This window comes from Taudactylus pleione, unplaced genomic scaffold (assembly GCF_031769625.1).
Source record: "Taudactylus pleione unplaced genomic scaffold, aTauple2 ptg000032l, whole genome shotgun sequence".
Classification (NCBI taxonomy): domain Eukaryota; kingdom Metazoa; phylum Chordata; class Amphibia; order Anura; family Myobatrachidae; genus Taudactylus; species Taudactylus pleione.
This window is the reverse complement of record NW_028284434.1, coordinates 1732221-1757094: the sequence shown is the minus strand read 5'-3', so window position 1 is coordinate 1757094 and position 24874 is coordinate 1732221. Positions and strand designations below refer to the sequence as shown.

The window sequence follows — 24874 nt, the reverse complement described above, 5'->3', positions numbered from 1 at the left end:
TCAATCACTAGTTAGGGAATTTTGCATTAGGCACAAAGAATTTGTTCCTTCATGTGGTAGTCTAGAAATTTTGCTATTACTGGTCTTTGCTTGTTGGCAGTGTCAGACCTTTCTGGACCAGCTATATTAATATGCGGGACCAATTAATTATCAGAGATGTTAAGAGCTCCAAAAACTGGGTGGGTGAAGAATTCTGAAAAGTGGGTTTCAGAGATTCCAATAAACCAGAGGTTATTCTTCCTGTGTCTATTTTCCAGGTCATCTACAGTATCTTGGCTTGCATGGCCTGGACTGGGGTTTTTTAGAGTATCAGGAATTTTGGAGGGTATGGAGTCAGAGTCACTGACTCTTTGCTCTAGATAGTAAAGTCTAGAGGAGTTAGTCTCAATTTTATCCAGTGCCATATCAAAAAGTGTCTGTGTATTCTCAAATTTTTTTCTCAAATTGAGGCATAATGATTTCTAAAGTTCTTGGGCCATTTCCGTAATTGAAGGATGCTCAGGAGAGGTGTCTTCAGATGAAGGACTTGCCACTAAGGCATCCCCTGATGAGAAAGATGGAGGGTTGGATTTCACTGAAGATTTGTTGGCTCTGGGCACGATTCATTACGGATTGCTATTGCGATCCCACTGCAATTACTCATGCAGTCTCACTGTGAAAATATGTTAATGATTGCAATCGCAATGCCATCACAGCCAAACATAAGGACGTCCACTTTACATTACACATAGCTGTAATACTTTGCATGTCTGCAAAACCATCAGTAATATTGAGTACCATCAGAGCCTCATGCACACTTGCACACAAGCAGACCTTATTTAGAGGTTTATAACCTCATTGCAAGCAGTGAAAGCCCAAGCTGCATATGGCATAGCAGTGGCTAATTTATGCATACCCTTGTATCCTGTAATGACATTCAAACACACTGGCACGCCTACATTTCTTTGACCACCCCCCATCCCCACCCCCAAATGGTCACTTCCTGTCAATCACTCTGCGATTAGTCTGCGTAGTCACTGTGATCTGATGACACTGAAGTCTTCAAGATGTATACGCATGCACAGAACATAACAATCAGCTGATTGTGTGTGTAATCTCATTTGCGCTTGGTTATGAATCAGGCTCTCTATTCATTCAAGTGTTGACAGCGGATTGAGACAATTTGTTAAAAAAATTCTTATGGACGTACTTGTCCATAACACATCACACAGAACCAGAGGTGTGTCTGAGTGGGTGCAGAAAGGCATACAAAATCAAAAATATCCAATTTGTAATAATACAGGTATATGAAACAGTATTAATAATGGTAATGAAGCTACTCAAAAAATTAATATGACAATTACATTGTAATCTTGGGAGTAAGATTGGATTAAATTATCAAGTAGAAACACAAATTTATATCCGTGTAACCTCTACCTGCATGCCAATATTAATTCGTACACATTTCTTATCACAAAACAATATTGGCAGGACAGCTAACATTTGCACTTAGCAGTAATATGTTTAATGAATCAGTAAACATAACTCCAAGCAAAAGTTGAGGTTATCAATTAAGAAAGACTTGACATCAAAGGAGGGAGCCATTCATTGGCTTTGAGAGGTGGGGGCTGACCTCTCTCAGCCAATGAATGCTCAGACATGGCTCTATAATGGGAGAAGCCGCGTCTGAGCTCTTCATTTGGGAGGTAACAACCATCGTGGTTGTTACCTGTTGTGTGGATCGCGTTTCTCTCTTTTTATTTTACCAAGACCATGGATGCCTATGGGGAGAAAGGGACCAGTATAGGTAATGTAGGTGAGTATGTGTGAGTGTGTATGTATGTAATAAAACTATACTTTCACGGTGTGTGCGTGTCATTTTTTTTTTTACAGTAACTCTTTACAAGCTTGTTACCGTAAGTTACATGCATGCATATCAATTATGTATGCATGTATCTGTGTCAAAATGAACTGCTCATGCTGATATTGAAAGCATGAAGCAGTTCTATTCATTTGGGGCTTTGAAATTTGTTTTGTAGTGGAATTTGCTGTTTGATTTGGACATGGGCATGCAAAATCGAACAGCAAATCCCTTCTTAAAGTGAAACAAGATCGAATTCAAGTTGAAAATCGAAAGCAAAATCCATTCTTATTAAATTTGATATTTGCTGAGGGATTTTGCTATTCAAGTTCAATTCGATCTCAGGAGATTTCAGTGATTCATAAAAATGTATCTCTAATCGAACGTTAGTATATTTACCCCCAAGTAAAAGTGCAGAGCTATAAATCAGTTAAATTACAAAACTTCAGTAATATTATGCCACCACTAGGTGGGAGGGTGTATAAACAGTTAATCCTGTAAAGGTTACTAGTATTGTAGATAGCATGCAGTAGCAAACTGTGAGGAAATTTAACACAAAAACCCACAGACTGTCATAAACCACCAATAGGTGGTGGTGTTATTTAGGAAAATGTGTGGTGTAATGACAATGGATGATTGATTTGCAGGTAGAATCAAACACAATCAACTAAAAGTAAAGTTAGGTGTTTTAAGACAAATGATACATAGTGTAAAATAAAACACCTAGAGCTCTACTAAATACTGAATAACAAAGTTCTGAGATCTGAAGCTAGAAATAAATTAGCAATAACCTGAGTAATATGCCAGAGAACAGGTGGAAGACAAGCAGTCCATGTAGAGGAGGCTGGCAAAAAAACAATGCTGAGGTCCCAAATACATACACTATTCTGGCCACCAGTTCTCATAGAGAGAGGAAAAAAACAAAAAGAGAAAAAAGGAAGAAGAGGGAATAACATGGTGGACAGTAAGGAGGTATTGGAATGGTAAGAAGTACACAAGGAGAGAAGGGACTCAAGTAAAGAAAAGAAGGTAGAAGTCAGAGAAGTATTAGTAAAAGGTATAGGGGATGTAACAAACAGAATTAGTAACAGGGTTCAGTAGCCTCCACAATCTTCAATGCTCAAGTAGTTAATTTATTATGATTTTGAAATGTCTGTTTCTGTGTGCACCTTTTCCTACTGGCATGTAATCATTTCTAATATAAATGAACAGTTCGAACATAGCCGAACTTAGTTAATCCAAGTGAATCTCAGTCCCAGCTTGTTTCTTCCCTCCAATTTTGGATCCCAAAATGAGCCAAAATGTCATCTTCCCAGAGTTGGATCTTGCAAGCATTGTATTGCATATAAGAGTTTCTCTCTTCTGATCAGGTGCCATTTCACACAGGAGTGTGGAGGGAGAGGCTGTGGTCAAAACAAAAGGTTTATAAATGCAATTAGGAGTTCTTTAGGACACCATCAGGATACCAGAGATAAGTGCAGAAAGAGTTTTAGTTGTGTTGTACTCTGCCCCCTTAAACTTCACTATCTGCTGTTTCCATCAACAAAAAATCCTCCAAGTCCTGGGCAATGCCTGATTGCTGTGAAAATACCTGAATGCACAACTGCAAAAGGAGCAATAAGTTTGCAGTCTCTGGGTGATTATAGTGGAGATGGAGCTGCATAAGGCAGCCCCACTCCTGCAGTTGCTGGAGGTGGGAGCGTAAGTTTTACTTGAGGCAGCTGCTGGTACACTATCATGAGGCACCAAAACATCCAGGAGCTTGCTGACCCCAGCTGTGGGGTCTCAAGAGTAGAACAGCCATTTACAGGAGCACCCAAAATGGGCACTGCTCCATGGGGAGGGGTTAGCTGTGGGTAGACAGCTGCCTGGATGGGGAAGCCATGGATCAAGATTTTCTCCCCCACAACCCCTGCAGTGTCCTGCTGAAGGGCCACTTTGCACGCTGACACTGGCCATGTGCCACATATGTGAGAGGTTAGGAGGCCTTCATCAAGCATTGATGGGGCGGGGGAGCATTACACCAGAGATGGAACATGGCCACATGGAGCAAATAGAACAATTTTAGAAAAAAAGGAGAAAGAATATAAACTGGAAAGGGAGAGAGAAAGAAAAAAAAGAGAAACAAGATATTACTGTAAATGCAATCTATTATTTTTTATTACCAGTTATTTATATTAGCACACACATTTTCTGCAGCGCTTTACAGAGAATATTTGGCGATTTACATTAGTCCCTGCCCCAGTTGAGCTTATAATCTATGTTCCCTATCACATGCTCACACACACATTCACATGAGGGTTAATTTTGTTGGGAGTCAATTAGCATACCAATATATTTTTGGAGGGTGGGAAGAAACCAGAGTACCCAGAGGAAACTCACGCAAGCACAGGGAGAATATACAAACTCCACACAGGGCTGTGGTGGGAATCGAACCCACAACCTCAGTGCTGTCAGGCAGTAATGCTAACCATTACACCGTCTGTGCTACCATTACACTGTCTGTGCTCAGTAAAAGCAGAAGTGAACCAAAAGGCAGAGTTGAAAGGCTTGTTCTGTCTGCTTTCAGGCATTACAAATACAGACATCAGATGCCTATTATTTTTTGTAATATAAAGGTAACACTACGACACATAACACTTAACCAGCCTGGTCCCTCATTGAAGTGCTTCTACCTTTGAAACACTACAGTGTGGCTAATTGATTCTCCACCGTATGCTTGCCATAACATTTCATAAGTTTCATTTCTGCTTTTTCCAAGTGTAACACAAATTCAATCACACATCTCTGACTTAATATCACAGACACATCTTCCTCATCCGCCATGACAAAATGTATGAAGATCTTTCACTTGCTGTGACCAAAAAAAGAAGACAATGGCAGTCCAACCATAGTTTCAGGCACATTGATGTATGAGCTTCAGAATAACCAGCATAGCATTGCCACATCTACCTATAGGACAGAAAAACAGAGGCCGTCTCATTACTTTTCAATCAGACCTCATATGTTTCAGTTTACATACAGTAGGTGATGGATGAAACATTTTGTTAATTACAGTATCTTATGATTACTACTACTACTAGGAGTATAACCCTAACTCAAAAACACTTTTGTTAGGGACAAAGGGCCTAATTCAGAGGTGGAAGCAGAAGCTGCCTTAGCTGCATCTATTGGCAGTTGCCCATCTACATCTTTATATAAATGCCACTACAAAGCCCTTCCCTGGTGTATGACTCGCGGGACACCCCCTCCACGAGTGACTGCCAGCGCTAATATACAGCCCCAGTCCATCTCTGCTTGTGTAACAGTGAAAAATACATAAGTGCTTTCAGCTGGATCGTCGGATCCCAAAATTATCTCACAGCGATTGAGAGGTGTATAGATGATAAAATTAATGTTGTTAGCACCAATAATAATTACTTAATCTAATAATTAGTGCACATATAATACACTCCTTATACGATCTTCAAATACATCTAAGGGGTCAACACAATAATAACGGGTATAATAAAATCCTGAATGCCGTAACATGCCCTCCTCCGCAAGCGGAGATCATTTGGGATCCGTGGTGATTCCCAAACAGTGATATTTTTTATCCAGTGTATCAACTAGTGTGCACTCGGATAGTGTTCTATCACACGAATGTTGATTAGAACCATTTTGATGTACCCTTGATACTTTCAAGATCCCTTTGTTTGGTATCATTAATTTGTCTCTAGTCTACAGACGCCCATCTAACGTATTTATTACAAACTGCTTTATGAGACGATTATAATGTATCATACTATATAGGTGGTTGATAGAAATTTTTTTATTATATTAGTTGTATTGTTATATGTATAAATATTTCGCTGATATTTTATGAGAGATTATTAAAAGTTTTATTTTATGAAACTGTTGTTAATGGGATAGGTCATTACCATATTTTCTGACAATAGATCTTTACTATTTCACTTATACAATGCTCTGTAAGTGCCCCATTATAGGAATACTTTTTCTTTCTTTCTGTACATAATCACAGTCATGTTAAAGGAGTTGTTAGTATGAATGAAAATTAAAAATTGCACCTGAGTGTTGGTTCGCTGGGATCTGTGAAGTGGCAGTCTACCACTGTGTGCACAGCAGGTACCCTGATGTCCTTTGATCTGGGTCTTTCAGCCTTTGATTAAACCATGCAAGGAGAATGCTTTTAGCACACAGTAAGACTCATCTACTTTTTGGTGGACCCTTCATTAAGACTCAAAGGTTCAAAGCCAGGGTAAACACAGTTATTGTACATGTCCTGTCATCATTGTAATATTTTCTTTACAGTGGGACTAAAGGTCCTTAATATCCGGCCATGTTGGCACTTGTTGTTGAACGAGTACCAACATGCCAGGAAGGCTTGCCGTGACCTGTATTCCCACTGCAATTACACCATTACCCCCACATTTGCTGCCACCAGAGATGAGGGGAAGAGCTTGGATAGAATTTATTTGAGGGCTCCTGACTTTCCAAGAATTTCCATCCCTGGGCCCGAACAGTTTGGGTCTCATTTTACATTATGGCAGGGGTACCCCATGCTGTCTGTCTCCCTGCTATAGTGTAGGCCCCTGTCTGGTTCAGTCTGGTGTTGGTTAATGGGAAATTAATGGATCCCCATGCCGGTTTTCCACCCAATTTCCCATGACCAGAACAGGGTGAAAGGTCCAGGGCTGGTTATGGATTTATTGGTACCCCACACTGTATATTTAAAAGTGTTAACTCTTTAATTGCTTTTAACCAAAAGAAGCAGTGCATGCTTCTTCCAAACCCACCTGCCACAGACAGGTATATTGTTTGCTATCGGGTTTGTGCTTGATATGAATTTGAATTTAAAACTGAAGGTTAGTAAATCTGGTGATTCTAAAGTTGTTAATGTAAATGTATCGAAGTTGGTCTGATATTCGAATTTAGTCGAAAGTCAGGGTTTTGGTCAATTTTCAGTCAGTTTAGACTTTAGTAAATCTCTGATTTGCAAAATCAATAGACAATTGACTAAAAAAAAAAAACTGATTCACTCCAAATCGACCTCTTGTAAATATACCCCCAGGAGTACTCATTGTTATCCTTGAGCATTTATGCTAAATGAATGACCTTGATCATGTAAAAAATATGGCTGCCCAGCATTCTGGTAAATGATGAAGGGAAGCGATGGAGCAATGATTTGAAGGGGAAATTGTCCCTATCCTGCAAAGATGAACAGGAGTGACCATGGTAATAATATTAATCATAATAATGAACAAAAATAGATGGGCATAATAAACAGAAAATAAAACACTTGTTTTATCATCACCTTGGCCCATCTGTTATCAGGCATCACTCACTAGGAAAGGTAATTCTGGGCATATTTGCATATCACACGCAGTACTGTACTCTATGTAGCAACAACATCATTTTTGAAATTCAGAAGATAGTCTTGGAATGAAGCTAGAGAAACACCTGGTCTGATTGAATCCAGCACAATAGTCTTAATGTTATAGCACTTCTATAATTCAAAACTCTCATTTGTATAACTTCATATTGTAAACACGGTAACAAATGGTATATCATTCTGTCTATACTTTCCTTTTCAAAATAAATTGCCAGCTGAGAGAATAAACCCAGGTGTAAGTACAATGCTAAAGCACAAAGGGATCTTTTTGTATACATGATTGACAACCATAGTGAAGACTAATGTAACTTACACTATTGTGGGGCAGTCATGTGAACAAGAAAGTAAAGCAGGAAAAGTGAAACCTGGATGATAGTTTTTTTCACCTATTCTAGAATGTACAACCGATTTCTGTCATCCAAAAGCAGTGAAATAAATAAAATACATAAAGCAAAGACATGCATTATTAATATCACTTTTAGATTTAACATAAACATTATCATCATCCTTATAGTCATCATTAAAAAACTATATTATATTTTTAATATTATGAAGAGCAAAATACATCAGCTATAGTAGAATACTAGCAAATGACAAGAACTGATATGTAGCAAGTGTATTATATACAGATGTGTCCACATACAGATAGCGTCCTTGTGCATTAAACAGCCATTCTAGTTGTGCCATGCTGTGGCATGACTCATTAGTACAGAGCATCTTTTCGGGCAACTTTTCCATTAAAATTCATTTTATTTGCAAGTGATGCAAATACAGTAGGTCGCACACGTAGCTTATGCTGATACACGCACAGTTGCACACAGAATATAGGCATGCTGCATATTTTAATCAACAGAAGCTTCTTGTGTGTCCTATTCACATCACTTTGCAAATAAGAGGGTTTGTGTGGAAGCCATTGACGCTGTTTGTAGGCAGAGAAACGCATTATACATTACCCCTATCACTCTGAGGTGGCTGTATGCTCAAGCTTAAAAGAGGAGACCGGACTAAGATGAGAAGTATCCACTTTTTAATATCTCTTTAGACCTGGCTGTAGAATTGGTAAATACCAGCAGCATACGTGATTAACCTTACTTACTGGGGACCTGGACTGTGTCTATATTCAGCTATTACAAGGAGCCTGCCAGAGATTGATTTATATGAGAGACTGAATGCAGTTTTACAAAGTAAAAACAAATAGATTATTAACAAGTCGTGAAAAGGATCCTACTAACCAATTGAAATTTAGAGTTAATAAGTGACTGTGTATAAAGGATGTTTTTGAATTAATTAAATAAGGCCTTATACATTGTTTTTAATCATCATGCTTTCAAGATCAAGCTACTGAAGTAACAAGTGTTCTTATAAATGTGAAATTGGCTGCATACTAACAATTAATGCATTAGTAACAGGTTGTGAATAGGAACCAATAACCAACAAGTGTTGAGAGTGAAATTTTCAGAAAGCATTTGCTTAAAAGAATGATCTTTTTACCAATAAACTCATGGGATTATTAATTAATGTGTAGGTTTTTAAGAATTTTTTTAGTATATTGGATTCAGAAGTACTACATTAATAATTTAATCTAATAATTAATTCTATTGCTTCAGTTTATGATTATTTTTTGTGTTTTTTATTATATGAAGTTTATTATTTTTAATAAAATTAAATATTTTAATTCCAACTAATTGAATAGAGCTTTCTTTTTATGAAGTCTTTTCATAAATATAATTTTTATTAAGTCAAAAAGAGCAATACCCTTCATAAAGCTGCAATTTGATTAGTGATTTATTGTCACCAGTTAGACCAGCACCCTGCTATTTCTTTTTGCATTTGTATATTGAGAGAAGAAGAGACAGAGAAACATATGAGTGGTTGAGACTTGTAGTGCCACATAGAAAACCAAGCCGCTGGGCTCCTGATAATTAACATAATGAATAGGCCTCTCAGAGACACTGCTCCTACTTTATTTATCAACACTGCATCATTGCTCTTTGATCTTTAATGTAAATACTCTTTAGGGGCCCCACCTGAGCACAAAGAGTTAACCGTAACCCGGATTATCAATGATATGTCATCTGTATTAGGTTATTGGGACATTTTACTAATGTTGAAAGAATTTTGATAATTTAGTATAAGGAATAGTCAATTAGAAAAAGGGTAATAGCTTATGATATTGTAATTTATAAGATATATTGTGAGTTTATTGTTTATTGAATCAAACCTATTATTCCACAGCAGTGACCCATTCCAGTTATTTGGGGTTCCTGGAAATAAATTGAGATTGTTTTTGCCTAAATTTCATTTCTCATTTTCTATGTCAGGTTGGGGAACCCTTGTCTCTTTGCCAAGCATGGAGAAAGCCTTATTCAGCAGTGCATGCCAGTGTGCAGTACAGGTCCTGTGTGCTCGCATGCAGAGTGATTGACAGACTGCTGCCATTTTGGGGCAATGACAACCTCTGTTTACCAAAACAGAGGCATGTTGGTGCTGTTGGGGGGAGGGAAGAGGCCAGGATCTCTTTTCAGCTCATGGAGATATCCTGGCCTCTTTCCCTCATCTGCGATGGCCAGCCTGCATGACCCCATGGTCACTCAGTTGGCCAGGGAGTATGCAGATGATCCGATGCTGTGCCAATGGGGACAGGTCAGATCATTAATGCATGCAGGAGGCATGACGCCTCCTTCTGCATTAACATAACTGTAAGGACAGAATTGCAAAGCTTGCGTGCAGCTTTGCAATTCCGTCCTAACCTAAATCACCCTGAAGTAGGAATTGCCAAAAAAATACAAGTAAAATGTCAGAAGGCTGCTTCACCACAGAGGTAACTCCAGCACAACAACATCTGTATCCTTACCAATGGGGTATTCCAATAATATTGAAGAAAAAGCATGGCAAGAAGAAACAAATAAATAATTTGGATAAAGAAACAGTTTTTGAAAGTGGGTTTGATGATGTGATAATGGATTGCTTACAAATTTCTCACAGTAGAGGATAACATGCTCCTATGTTGTTCCAGCATATAGAGCTTTTCATGTACTGTACAAGGCATTTTGTTGCTGGCATGATAAATCTGCTCTCACTTTGAATAAATCCTAAATATGCTACATACTATACAGATCACACCTGGGGGTCTATTGGAGAAAAATAAAATAGAGAAATATAAGTACCAGCCAATCAGCTCCAAACTGTAATTTTTCAAACACAGCCTGTAATTTGACAGTTAGGAGCTGATTGTCTGTGTCTGCACAGTGTCAGCTTCCCCCGGAGTAGTCTTTCACTTCTGTGAAAGACTTCTGCAATTTGCTGGGGATATAACTCGCAGGGACAGAGATTACCACATCTGCTGTCCCTGCAAGTTTCCCTTTGCACATAGTGGGGATGTTTTCATTAAAAATCATGGCAGTTCCACGATTATAAATACATATACCCCTAAAATACAAATGCTGTGCAGCATTTGTAAATTGTTTATGCAGCATTGAATGTATAGCATTCACAGAATCTATATAAAATCTCTAGAAACTTTGCAAGCATATACAGGTTGAGTCTACCATATCCAAATATTCCAAAATACAGAATATTCCAAAATACAGAATAATTTTGGCATGACTGAGATAATGAAACCATTGATTTTTTATGTCAATGTACACAAACTTTGTCTAAGGCACAAATTATTAAAAATATTGTATACAATTACCTTCAGGCTGTATGTATAAGGTGTATATGAAACATAAGTGAATTTAATTTCTGTACACAAACTTTGCTTGAGCCACAAAATTATTGAAAGTATTGTATAAACTTACCTGCAGGCTGTGTGTATAAGGGGTATATAACCCATAAATGCATTATGTGTTTATATTTAGGCCCCATTCCCAAGATATTTCTTTATGATATGCAAATATTCCAAATTACGGAATATTCCGATATCCAAAATACCCCTGGTCCCAAGCATTTTGGATATGGGAGACTCAACCTGTAATCAGTTATGAAAAAATATTTATTAAAAATATATATTAATATTTATTAAATGGTTACTAACTACAATATATTACATCTAGTTTCTTACAAGGAAAAATCATCTCTATGGAAATGACAACAAAACAAGCTCCTTTTACCCACACAGACACTTTTTAAGCATAGTCATTGCAGTCCTGAAAAGTTTGTTTAGTTGGGACACACAAAAGCATGATTAGCAATTAAATCTGTTGTAACATACCAAAGTGTTTTACAACGGCTAATTAGTAAAAATAGTAAGAATCACTGCGCTAATAAGTGAGAAAAAAGGATTGACATGAATGAACTGACAATCACACCGCCAATATAATATATTAATCTTTACTGAAAATGCAACATTATCAAATTGACCGGTCAAAATTACAATATAAAAAATCACAATAATATGATATTTCAATTATAGATAAAAAATCAAAAATATATTGCTGAGAGAGGTGAATCCAAACAGAAATATAAAATAATGATAATAAAAATAAAAATATAGAGCAAAAAGTATACAAATGGTATTTTGTTATAAATGTTTCTCATGTATTTTCTCAATAAAAATAAATGTATCATCCAGTTCACAAGGATAATAGTATAAAGTGGTGCACACTGAATGTGTGTTCCCGCTGAAATGATCTCACCAGAGCGCTGATCATATATCAAACAGCCAGCTCCATACTGTTGGAAATCCTGGAAGACATCTATTGTGCAGCTCCGTTAGGGCAGATGGAATGATGTCAGCATCCAGGTAAGTAGAAAAAGGTAAATGCCGGAGGAGGCTGCTTCCACAAAGAGACAATGTATGAGCGGCTCAACTGATGATATGATGAGGGTGTTCCAGCCATGTCTCAATCCCAGCCTCCACTCCGACATCGCTAAGTGCTGTGTCCCAGCTGCTACACAACAACTGTGTGAAGATATGTCCCAATGTGTCCTGGAAGGTAACCACTGATGCGTTTCGCTCCACAATACTGGGGATTTATCAATGGCTTATTAGTGCCATGTAGTCAAGCATGGTATTACTTTCTCGATTTTAGAACTTTTAATACAGATTTAAAATGCATGTATTATAAGGGATAGTTTTCTGAACAAGACAGATATGGTAATAAATCCATTATTTCACAAGTAACAATACACTTTACACCAATGTGACCTTGTGACCTTTCTGTGTATTCTGGATCACATCATATTGCTGAGAAACAAGTTCATTATTGTTTAAGGACAACAATAGAACAGTGACAATACTTGTCCGTTCTTATTATATTTGACTGTTCAATTTATTTCATTACATATATGCAATGATAGGAGCACAGCAGAGAGGACCTCTCTGACTTTCTGTATGTAGTCATAGCAAAAGACTAGCTACAAATAAGAAACCAACAGTCAATTAAAAAAACATACTGTTGGGGAAAATTATCAAAACCATCTAAAGAGGACAAGTGACGGTCTTGCTTTAACAACCAATTAGATTCCAGCTATCTTTTATCTAGTGCATTCTATAAAATAATAGCTAGAGACAGGTTGCTATGGCAACATCTCCACTTGTTCTCTTTAGAAGGTTTAATAAATACTCACAATAATTAGAGGAACGGAAATTTTACTAATTTGTGACAAGACACATTTTGAAGTATGGCCACATGGTTTTTCATACTTGTATTCTTGATATATGCTCTTTCATCAAGTATCAAAACCAATCACAGGTGATAATGGAAGGTTGAATACTTCTTGTGCCCCTGTTAATATTGGTGCCACTATGCCTTTATAGGGTGCCGAAGTGGCAGTGACCATTTTGACAACTGCAGCTATCGATTTCAACAACTGCAGCTGTCATTGCCTCACCACACAGCTCTATCCCTAGCTCTTGGAACCAACAGCCAGAGAATGTGCATACAAAAACAATAAAGATTTTTTTTTAACAAAGCCCAGGCATTGCAGGGAAAAAATTACTGGCACACGTGCAGAAAGGATGCAAGCGCTGGTCAAACAACCAGAAGAGGGAAAGTGCAATTCGATGGACATGTGAATTAGCACTCTCCCTCTTGGTAAAACAAATTTTAATACATGTGGGCGGTGTTTGGACTTGCTTCAACTCTGTAATGGGTGAAGCAGGTCCAGACTTTACAGCCCATTAGCCACCCCCTTCATACATCCCCTCCTCTGTCCATTAATATTACTTTGATCTAAACCATCATTGCAAAGCTTTAGGTCTATTTCATATATTGTCAGAAATCCCGATATATATGATTATTTCACACAGATGATCCTTGTGTGTGTGGTATCTGGAGTACGGTCAAAGATAAAATATTAATATTCTACTCATTTTGTTCTGCTAATGAATTCTTTCCTCACTGTGTTGCCAAGGAGGTTAATAAAATCAATTTGGATGATTGATGAAAAAACACAAAATTTCTAGTGGGTTTTTTATTAATATGACCTGAATATTATTAATATGACAGGAATATTGGGTTGGCCAATGAGGTCACGTGAAGAGCTAAATTGATATTGGCACAGAAAAAGCCTTTCTGAGAAATTGCAATACTTGGAGTGAATGGAGACTTATTACCAAAAAGAATATAGGTAAAACAAAAGACAGCTCTTTGCATCTCTGAATACATTAGTGATGTTCGATCAACTACAGTATTAACCATTACAGGTACAGTTTTAAAAAGCCAATTATGGCTAAATTGCCATCTGTAACTATGTGTCGAGAGTGAAATTTGCATCTTTCTGTTGCTAATGTCCATGTTTTACTAATTTGCATCTCAGATTATCTGTTAACTGAGGCCATAGACGTTGATCTTTATATTTATATCTCAATATTTCATTGTCTTCACTGATAGTCAGAGGTGTGCTGCGGGCAGTCTGTGTCACTGTGACACAGCTGCACCGTGCGTGTAGTGCTGACTGGATAGAGTTCGGTCAGCGTTACACAGTGACTGACAAACACACACACACAGCCACTGGCTCCGGCAGCTGTGTGTTTGTTTTAATTAGCAGCCAATGAGAGTCTGGCAGACTCTCAATGACTGCTGCTGCGCCTACTGCAGGAGCCGCTCCATCTTCCGTCTCCTGCAGTGGGTAATGGGAGAGACATCATGATGTCTCTCCCAGAATGCAGAGCGGGCCGACCTGGGAGGACAGATGGAGTAGCGGATGGCGGTGGCAGGAGTGGGGATTCAGGTAAGTGTTCTTTTTTTAATACAAACAAAATAAAAAAATATTTTCTGTGTTTGTGAATTGTGTGCGCAGTAGCCGCATGTGCATCAACAAAGTAGTGCCAAGCGTGCACCTGTGTCATAAGTAAAGGCCCAGCTTGCTTGTCCATTAAAGGGTGCTGTAACCCCCAAAGTACACTCCAAACAAAATAAAAAAATATTTTCTGTGTTTGTGAATTGTGTGCGCAGTTGCAGCACGTGCATCAACAAAGTAGTGCCAAGCGTGCGCCTGTGACCCATAAATAAAGGGCCAGCTGGATTGACTGGTAAAGGGTGCTGTAACCCCCAAAGTACACTCCAAACAAAATAAAAAAATATTTTTGTGTTTGTGAATTGTGTGCGCAGTAGCCGCACGTGCATCAACAAAGTAGTGCCAAGCGTGCGCCTGTTTCCCATAAATAAAGGGCCGGCTGGATTGACCACTAAAGGGTGCTGTAACCCCCAAAGGGCACTTCAAACAAAATAAAAAAATATATTTTTCTGTGTTTGTGAATTGTGTGCACTGTGGCTGCACGTTCATCAATGAAGGAGCAGCGACAAGCGTGCGCCTGTGTCCCATAAGTAAAAGGCCAGCTGGCATGTCCGCTAAAGGGTGCTGTAACCCCCAAAGGGCACTCCAAACAAAATAAAAATATATATTTTTCTGTGTTTGAGAATTGTGTGCACTGTGGCTGCACGTGCATCAACGAAGGAGCAGCGCCAAGCGTGCGCCTGTATCCCATAAGTAAAAGGCCAGCTGGCTTGTCTGTTAAAGGGTGCTGTAACCCCCAAAGGGCACTTCAAACAAAAATAAAAAATATATTTTTCTGTGTTTGTGAATTGTGTGCACTGTGGCTGCACGTTCATCAATGAAGGAGCAGCGACAAGCGTGCGCCTGTGTCCCATAAGTAAAAGGCCAGCTGGCATGTCCGCTAAAGGGTGCTGTAACCCCCAAAGGGCACTCCAAACAAAATAAAAATATATATTTTTCTGTGTTTGAGAATTGTGTGCACTGTGGCTGCACGTGCATCAACGAAGGAGCAGCGCCACGTGCATCAACGAAGGATCAGCGCCAAGCGTGCGCCTATGTCCTATAAGTAAAAGGCCAGCTGGCTTGTCCGTTAAAGGGTGCTGTAACCCCCAAACAGCACTCCAAACAAAATTAAAGTATATATTTTTCTGTGTTTGTGAATTGTGTGCACTGTGGCTGCACGTGCATCAATGAAGGAGCAGCGTCAAGCGTGCGCTTGTGTCCCATAAGTAAAAGGCCAGCTGGCTTGTCGGTTAAAGGGTGCTGTAACCCCCAAAGTACACTCCAAACAAAATAAAAAAATATTGTCTGTGTTTATGGCAGCTGCTGCTGGAGGCCATGGTTGCTGTGAATGCCCGGCCGCAGCCACTCCTCCCATCATCCCTTGCGAAGCATAGCTGGGAGTGACAACTCACAGCTCTGCCTCCATTTTCCCTGCCCATCGCCCATCAGTCCAGGCAGGCATCAAAGGCAGGCACCACTTCACCTAGCACTGTATAGTAACTGCACAGCCCAGGACTCAGGATGGCCCCGTCGACTCGCACTCCAGCCTAGCTGACCAGAGACAACCAACAAGATTGAATCTCTCGGTAAGTTAGCTCAGGCTGGGAGAAGGGCAGCGCTGGTGCGCTCACATGCATATATGTGTGTATATATTATATATACATACAGTGTATATATATATATGTGTGTGTATATCTATAAATATGTGAGTGTATATATATATATATATGTGTGTATATATATATTTTTTCATATAGTATGTGTATATATATATATATATATATATATATATATATATAATATATATTTTAATGTGTGTGTATATATGTTATGTATATATTAATGTGTATATATATAATATTAATGTGTGTGCATATATATTATATATTAATGTGTTTGTATGTGTGTACATATATGTATTTATATATGTGATAGATATATTAATGTGTTTATATATATATATATATATATATATTAATGTGTTTGTATGTGTGCGCCCACCCATACACTTGCTGTAGAAGCCAGCAGGTAGGGGGTTGCAATGCCAGGAGGACAAGAGAAGATGGTTGTTCACTGTGTATGAAGAACCATAATCTGCAGATATATCTTTCAGCTGTGTACTCACTTTAAAATTGGTGGTGGGATTATCTGCTAGGGGCACCTGCCAAAATTTTGCCTAGGGCACCACATTGGCTAGGGTCAGCTCTGAAGACCACTACAGGGATACCACTACTAGGGGCACTTCAAGGGGGAGACCATGACTGGGGGCACTACAAGGGGGAGACCACTACTGGGGGCACTACAAGGGGGGGCTACTACTACTGGGGGCACTACAAAGGGGCACTACTACTACAGGGGGCACTACAAGGGGGAGACTACTACTACTGGGGGAACTACAAGGGGTGGAATACTACTAGGGGCACTACAAGGGGAGGGGACTACTACTAGGGGCACTACAAAGGGGAGGGGACTACTACTAGGGGCACTGCATAGGGGGAGGGGACTACTACTAGGGGCACTGCATAGGGGGAGCAGACTACTACTAGAGGCACTGCATAGGCAGGAGGGGACTACTACTAAGGGCACTGCATAGGGGAGGGGACTACCACTGGGGGCACTGCATTAGGGGACTACTACTAGGGGCACTACAAGGGGAGAGGACTACTAGGGGCACTTCATAGGGGGGAGGGGACTACCACTGGGGGCACTGCATCGGGGGACCACTACTGGGGATCTATATAAAGGGCAATACTGGGGGTACTGAATTTGGGGGGAATACAACTGGGGCCACTATTTAAGGGGCACTGCATAAGGGTTACCACTATTGGGGGCACAGCATGGGGGGTGGACTGCTACTGGGGGTACTATATAAGGGGCAGTGCATAGGGGTTACCACTACTGGGGGCACTGCATATGGGATACCACTACTGGGGGCACTATATAAGGGGCTTACTACTGGGAGCACAAGGGGCACTGCACAGGGGGGACCACTACTGGTCACTATATTAGGGGCTTACTACTAGGGGCACAAGGAGTACTGCATATGGGGGACCACTACTGGGGGCACTGTATAAGGGGCACTGTATGGAGGGATCAATACTGGGGGCACTACTGTTGGCCTGCATAAGGGGGTCCTCTCCTGGGGCACAGGTGGCATTGCATATGGGTACCACTTAAGGGGGCTGCCTCTAATCTTTATTTTTAATTTACATTAATTCCATAAGGACCCGCCTCCTCCCCGGAACACTTATGGGGGGGGTGCTGTAGCACGCATGTGCTCTGGGCACCCTGACTCTCTGCCATGGCCACCTGCATGCATTTGCCCCACAAGCCAAAAGTTGCCAGCCAGGCCCTGCTGATAGTTGTGCTGTCACTGCATATTTCTAACTTAGAGCCCACATCAGCAATTACAATTTGGAACCTCTTCTTTTTAGAATTATCTGGCAGTGGTGACTCAGTTTTAGAAGTCTCTGCATCATTGATACCGGATTTTGGGCCTGATTCAGCAAGGATTGCAATTGCAAAGCTGCACACATGCAGCTCTGCAATTACAATACTTGCAATAATGCAAATGCAGCAGAAGGTGTATGACACCCTCTGCTGCATTTGCGATCCCAGCACTGGTCTATGGTCATGATAGTGGAGGCAGCCAGCCAGCCAGGTGAGTGACCTGGCTTCCGAGCCCAGCAGACTGCATATGTCCATGCAGTCCCTGGGCTGGCCACTCCTAGAAAAAGGGGCAGACATGCCCCATTTCCTGGAACACAGGTTGACCCCACCCCTGCACCACCCCTTAAATGCCTCTGCCTATCAATCAGGCAGAGGCATTCAAGGGATTGCATTCATCTTATCAGGACCCATTCTGCACATTTGCAGAATGGGTCCTGCGTATGCGCAGATTCATGATAATCGGGAATCTGCGTTCAGCAGTGCATTTGCGTTCACTGCTGAATCAGCCCCTTTGTAAGTAATTTATGAAAATGGTGGGAAAGCTTCCTCTAATCTTCCTCACTACTGATTTGTAAATTGTGCACCCAATAAGGTTCTCTGTGGGGTATGGTTTGTTACTATAACAAAAAAAAATCTGTCTTTATAGGTGATTTTTGATGACTTTTCCATGACTCAACATGTATTATTATTATTATTATTATTATTATTATTATTATTATTAATAATAATAATAAACTTTATTTATAGTGTGACAAAGTATGTGCATATTTGGATTTATAGTGTGCATATGTGGATACACAGTATTTAAAGCAACTAACAATCCCATACACCTAAATAACCAGAAACAGTAGTAGGAAGTAGTCATACACCATGTTCCAGCCTTAAATGCATAAGGTCCAACATATAAAAATAGGCATATGGCAACTAGAAAGGGCTCCAATGGCTGACCAAACAAAAGGGCAAATCGGATACAGCAACAAATAACTAATGCTAATCTTTACTCATTAAGAACAATTTTGTATACAAAGGGGTTGGGTATGATATCCTGACACTTGGGTTGCCGACTGTCAATATACTGACAGCGGCATCTTGATGCTTACAATCCAGACAGGGGACTGGTAAGTAGTGTCCTATTTATCCCCTAACCCTCCCTGCACCCTGATACTAATCCTCCCTACACCACACACTTACCCTAACCTTCCCAGTAAGTGCCTAAACCTAATGCTCCCCCTTAGTGCCTAAACCTAACCCTCCCCCTTAGTGCCCAACCCTAACCTCCCCCCAGTGGTGCCTAACCCTAACCCCCCTGTCTGCAGCCTAACTAACCTCCCACCTCCTGTAGCCTAACCCTAACTCCCCCCAGAGCGCCTAAACCTAACCCTCCCCCACATGGCTAACACCTACCTGGCCCACTATACTTACATTTTGGATGCTGGCTATTGGGATTCCGGCATTGGCATCTCCAGCTATGTCGGGATTCCGCCGCCAGTCTTTACATGCTGATCGGGATTCCGGCTGTTGGCATCCCGGGTGTTGGTATATTAACCGCATCCCATACAATAGACCAATCTTTATGGGAAGCAATCGGGAGTCACATGACATACAGTCAGGTGCATAAATATTGGGACATTGACAGAATTTTCCTATTTTGGCCTCTATTCACCACCACAATGGCTTTGAAATGAAACAAACAAAATGTGCTTTAACTGCAGACTTTCTGATTTAATTTGAGGGTAATTACATCCAAATCAGGTGAACGGTGTAGGAATTACAATGGTTTCTATATGTGCCTCCCACTTTTTAAGAGGCCAAAAGTAATGGGACTAACTAAACAATCCTAAATCTAACTTTCACTTTTTAATATTTTGTTGCAAATCCTTTGCAGGCAATTACAGCCTGAAGTCAGGAATGCATAGACATCACCAGACGCTGGATTTCATCCCTGGTGATGCTCTGCCAGGCCTCTACTGCAAATGTCTTCAGTTCCTGCTTGTTCTTGGGGCATTTTCCCTTCAGTTTTGTCTTCATCAAGTGAAATGCATGCTCAATTGGATTCAGGTCAGGGGATTGACTTGGCCATTGCATAACATTCCACTTTTTACCCTAATTCATCATCGGGTTTTGGTTTTGTCAAAACTGCCCTCACATGTTTTGGTTTTGGATCTGTTTTTTTTTCAAAAATTGATAAAAACAGCTAAGACCACATAATTTTGGACAGTTTTTGTTCCTACAGTATTATTAACCTCAATAACATTTATTTTCCAGTACTTTTTAGACAATTTTGATAACATCACAGCGTGTTTGCAGATACCTGCACAAATCAGTGTGATCTATGCACTGTTTCTGTGTTTGTAATAGTAAACAAAGGGTTAAAAATTTGGGAAAAATGTGTGCCCCCCCAAAGCTCAACCAGCACCAGGTTTTTTTGAGCCAGTCCTGGTTGTGAAATGTAGGGAAAAAAACATAGGGGTCCCATGTATTTTGCACAATCAGCACTGGACTTTTGAGCTGGTCCTGGTTGTGAAACTATCAGAGAAAAATTACGCAGGGGTCCCCCCTATTTTACATAACCAGCAACAGGCTCCTGATATGGTCCTGGTTATGAAAATATGGGGGAGAATTGATGTTGGGATCCCCCATATTTTACACAACCAGCATTGGGCTTCACAGCGCTGCATGCTGGGGAGTGGGGTGCTATGATTCCCTCAGCCCAGTGCAAATCTGGGGGGCCTTCAACAAGCCCAGGTAATTAGTGCCCTCTCCCCCCTCTCAGTGCCTCTGCTTATGAATAAGGGTATATAAGGAGCACCACATTAGCATGAAGTCATATTGCCTGGAAAAGAGTTTATTACTCAAAACTCCTTGGCAGTATTGGCCTACATTCTTCATGACTGTTAAGCAGGATGATTCCTAACCAGCTCTTGCAGAACTATCCAAGGATTTAAGAAAGGAGGATCCAGAACCCCCAAACTTTATTTTATACTATCACTTCCTTGAACTTCCTGCTTTGGTAATATTTCAATGCTTACTTTGATCAAGACTTTTAATGTATTGCCATTTATGTTCATAATTTTTTAATTCATTTTATGTGTGTCATTAAATATCGCTTTCAAGGATAACATACAATGCAGTTAATTTTATTCTATGAAAATTTGGAGGAATATAATTTATGGACAAAGTGTGACTGCTTTGTGACAGTCAAATATCTAGTGTTAAACTCAAGGTATGATATCTGGTTTACAGCTCACAGAAAGTTTGCTTTTAAAGGTGAGGCAGTTAACAAGCACACCTTTTGTAATGCACCTAGGAAAACAGTTGACACAAGCTAGATTAAACAGGTTAAAAGGGTGCATGAGAAAATGTGATCACAAAATGATTAATTTAAAAAAATCAAATAAACAGAAAGCACTAATCCACGACACTCACTATGCCTAGATTTGGGGTGCAACATGGTATGTGACCACATTGTTTAAAAAGAAATCATATGGGCTCTGCACTGTATCTAAATTTGGTATTTCTATAACAGCTGTGATTTTCCAAAATCATAGGAATATACTGGAAGTCTGTATGTGGGTCTAAATTTAATCTGGGAGTCACTAGAATGTATGGTTTGGGAGACATGAGTTATCTAACCAATTACACAGAATGGTCTTGTTTACACTTATATTAAAGCTAAATAATAGATTACTTAAAATATACAATATTTGATTTAGCTAATACACACAGATAATTATGTACATTTTGTACTTTGGTTAAAAGTTATGTGGATCATGGTGCTTAGCCAGTTAGAGATGTGCTCATGACCTCACTATGGGAGGGGGAACAGATGATGAAAAAGGTTTGGGAGCATGTTGCATTTTGTCAGACTTTTAGGGATCACATCTGAGTTGAAGCCTTGAACTTAATTTTCCTTTTGTTCCCCCCAACCTCAGAATAAGCCGAGTGTAATGTCTCATGTTTGTCTATGTAATCTGTAACAAGTTTTCCTTATATCATTTCTGCAACTAAGCATTGTACTTTATTTTGTAAATAAAGGTTGCTTTATTAGTCTATTTTCATTAATGCTCCAGAATCCATACTTTGAGGAGGCTATTAGATCACTATGTTTATGTTATATCTATTATTTATTGCTAGAAGTGAGGGGAGGCCATCTATCTGCATGGTAGTCTATATTGCCGAACCTTTGCAACTATGATAGAGTGTTAGGGGGCCTGTGGTTCATTTATTTACCATGGGTGGTGGCAGGAGAGAGGTGTATGGTTTAACAGGCAGAGTGATAGAATATTCATTGTAAATATTATATTTAGCTCTGCCCTTACAACATCAGGACTTGAAAATCTATGCGCTCACAATCCTGATACTAGTGTACTACCAGTCAAGGTTATGCTGTAATAGTGAGAGTGCAAGCTCAGAGATACCTACTGGGTCCCAACATAGGTTATAGTGCCTATCAATTGTTAAGTGCAATGGAATATGCTGCGCTATATAAGAAACTGTTAATAAATAAATAATGTACACTACCTACTTTTCACATTATTGTATTTCTTTCTGGTTCTTTGTGGTTATAACCAGGTTGTCATCAGGCAGCTGAAATAACCTCTTATATTTCACCAGTGCAGACCTCTGATATATTTCTAATATATATTTCTTATACTGTATTCAACTATGGTCTGTTGGCTTGCTGTATATATTGGATTCTAGTCAACGAAATGACAAAGATATCATCTCTATACCTGGTAAAAATAAGATGTTTTGAAATAGGTACAAAATAAAGCAACAGTTGTTGTTCAACTAGAAATATACAGTATATACATTTGCAAAGGAAGGGGCCACATTGGAACCCATAGTGCAAGCTTTAAACTGTAGGTAAAGCGCCCTATCAAAATAAAAGTAATTGTATGTTAGAGGTGAGAGGAAACTGCAATATTGGGCCCATTATAATGTGGGTTTCCTTTCAGCAGAAGGGCTATTGGTCCTAAACTTTTCTCTTGCGGTATATTTGTGGCAAGGCTTATGATATCAGTGGAACAAAGGATACCATTTTCAGCTAAAGAGTTCAAGGCACTGAGTTTCAAAAGTAAGTTTGTGGTGTATTTTAAGAATGTTGGTTCAGCCTGGATGACTTGTTGGAGGTAATAGTCCAAATATTCCAAAACTAGATGCTATAGAGAATTATGGGCCTAGATGATGGGTCTTCCAGGAGGGCACTCTGGTATAATTGGATAGTCTTGGACTAGAGCTTTCTGAGTATTCTTGGAAATAATTGCTTGTTCAACATCCATAGTAAGTAGATTGTCCAATTCAGCCATAAATAATTTTGAGGGCTATTCAGATAAGCACCTATAGATGGATATATTGTCCAACTGGTAATAGATTTAATCATGGTTTCATAGTTTGCAATACAATTGCCCCACACTTGTCAGCATGGTGTATTGCTTACATTGTTGAAGACAAAAAACTCTTCCCTAGATAAATTATGAGGAACATAATCTGATTATTTAGTCCCCTTAAGGTCACTTTGGTCTAATGTATGAATGTATGATACAGAAAAGATACTACCACAACAGCCTGTGCTCAGGACTGCAGCCCTGGTCCACTCTATGGCGCACTACCCCTTAATAGATACAAATAAAACTTTTGAATGGTCCAATGGGCGCTGTCCTTATGTTTAAATCCAAGATGTAATGTAGGGTTTTCCTCTCAAAAAAGAGAATAGAAACAAGAACAAAGTCTGTATATTAATCCAATATAATGTGGATGGTGTTGAAATAAACTGGAGATTAACTCACCTATTCTAGGTGAGATGCATTTATCAAAAGGTATCTTTAAGTTTTCCTCCTTAGTATAAATGACAGGGTGTTGCACACAGATGTCCCCCTTGGGGAAATGAACTCACCTGGGCTCAGGTGTAAGTATTCCTCAAAAGGAATCTTTGTGTATTCCACAACTGGTCGTCTCAATGGGTTCACCCCCTCCAGGTATACAGCCAGCGGTACCATACAGCGAATTCCCAATATTAATAAAGTCCTCCACAAAAAATAGTGTGTCATAGAATGCAGGCATCAGGTGGTAAGGGATCCTCCATCTGGATGGCCATATCTTTTTTCTTTTAACTTTTAAGATCTGCTTGTGTTGCACTCATTCTGGGTGAGTGGGACAAGAGTTGTTTATGTGACCATACCTATTGGAAGGACCTTATTTTTTGTATTAGACTATTTTTATGTTTTGTGTCTTTTATGGATATTTTGTCTGGTGGAATTAAAAAAAAATTTTTAATCAAGAATATTGATGCCTGCATTCTATGACACACTATTTTTTGTGGAGGACTTTTATAAATATTGGGAATTTGCTGTATGGTACCGCAGGCTGTATACCTGGAGGGGGTGAACCCATTGAGATGACCAGTTGTGGGATACACAAATATTCCTTTTGAGGAATACTTACACCTGAGCCCAGGTGAGTTCATTTCCCCAAGGGGGACATCTGTGTGCAACACCCTTTCATTTATACTAAGGAGGATAAAGTATGTTGGAAGACAGGTTGATAGTCAAAATACTTCTTTTGTACTGATGTCGGTGAACTCTAAAGGGTTTTTTCGAATCATTTTTTTTACTTCATTTCAGTAAGCTCCTTAGCTGAGTCTTCTACAACCAGGAAAATAATATCCAGGGAGCATTATTTAAGATTGTGACCCACCTATGACAAAATTCAAGGTTATGTCACCCAATGATGTAATCACCCCAACTCTTTTACCTACCTTTAGGCTGCAGATTAGCTAACTACACCAAAAATCTAAATATAGTATAAACTGATGTTTCACAATGGTGCTTATCACAATAAAAGTTTTTTTTGTTTTTTTCCCACACAACCTTTTGCTTCCAATTATCTCTTTTCACAAGTCAGAGAGAACCTAACTTGCTCACCAATGCACACTCTGATTACATTCTAAGGCAGGCCTGGTCAATCTG

At 39.5% G+C, this 24874-nt stretch overlaps 1 pseudogene; it reads right to left on the bottom strand.

The window, feature by feature from the left end:
• Nucleotides 1-143: 143 nt before the first annotated feature.
• The window catches only part of LOC148538907 (uromodulin-like), a 104013-nt pseudogene continuing 79282 nt past the window's right edge, over nt 144-24874 (bottom strand).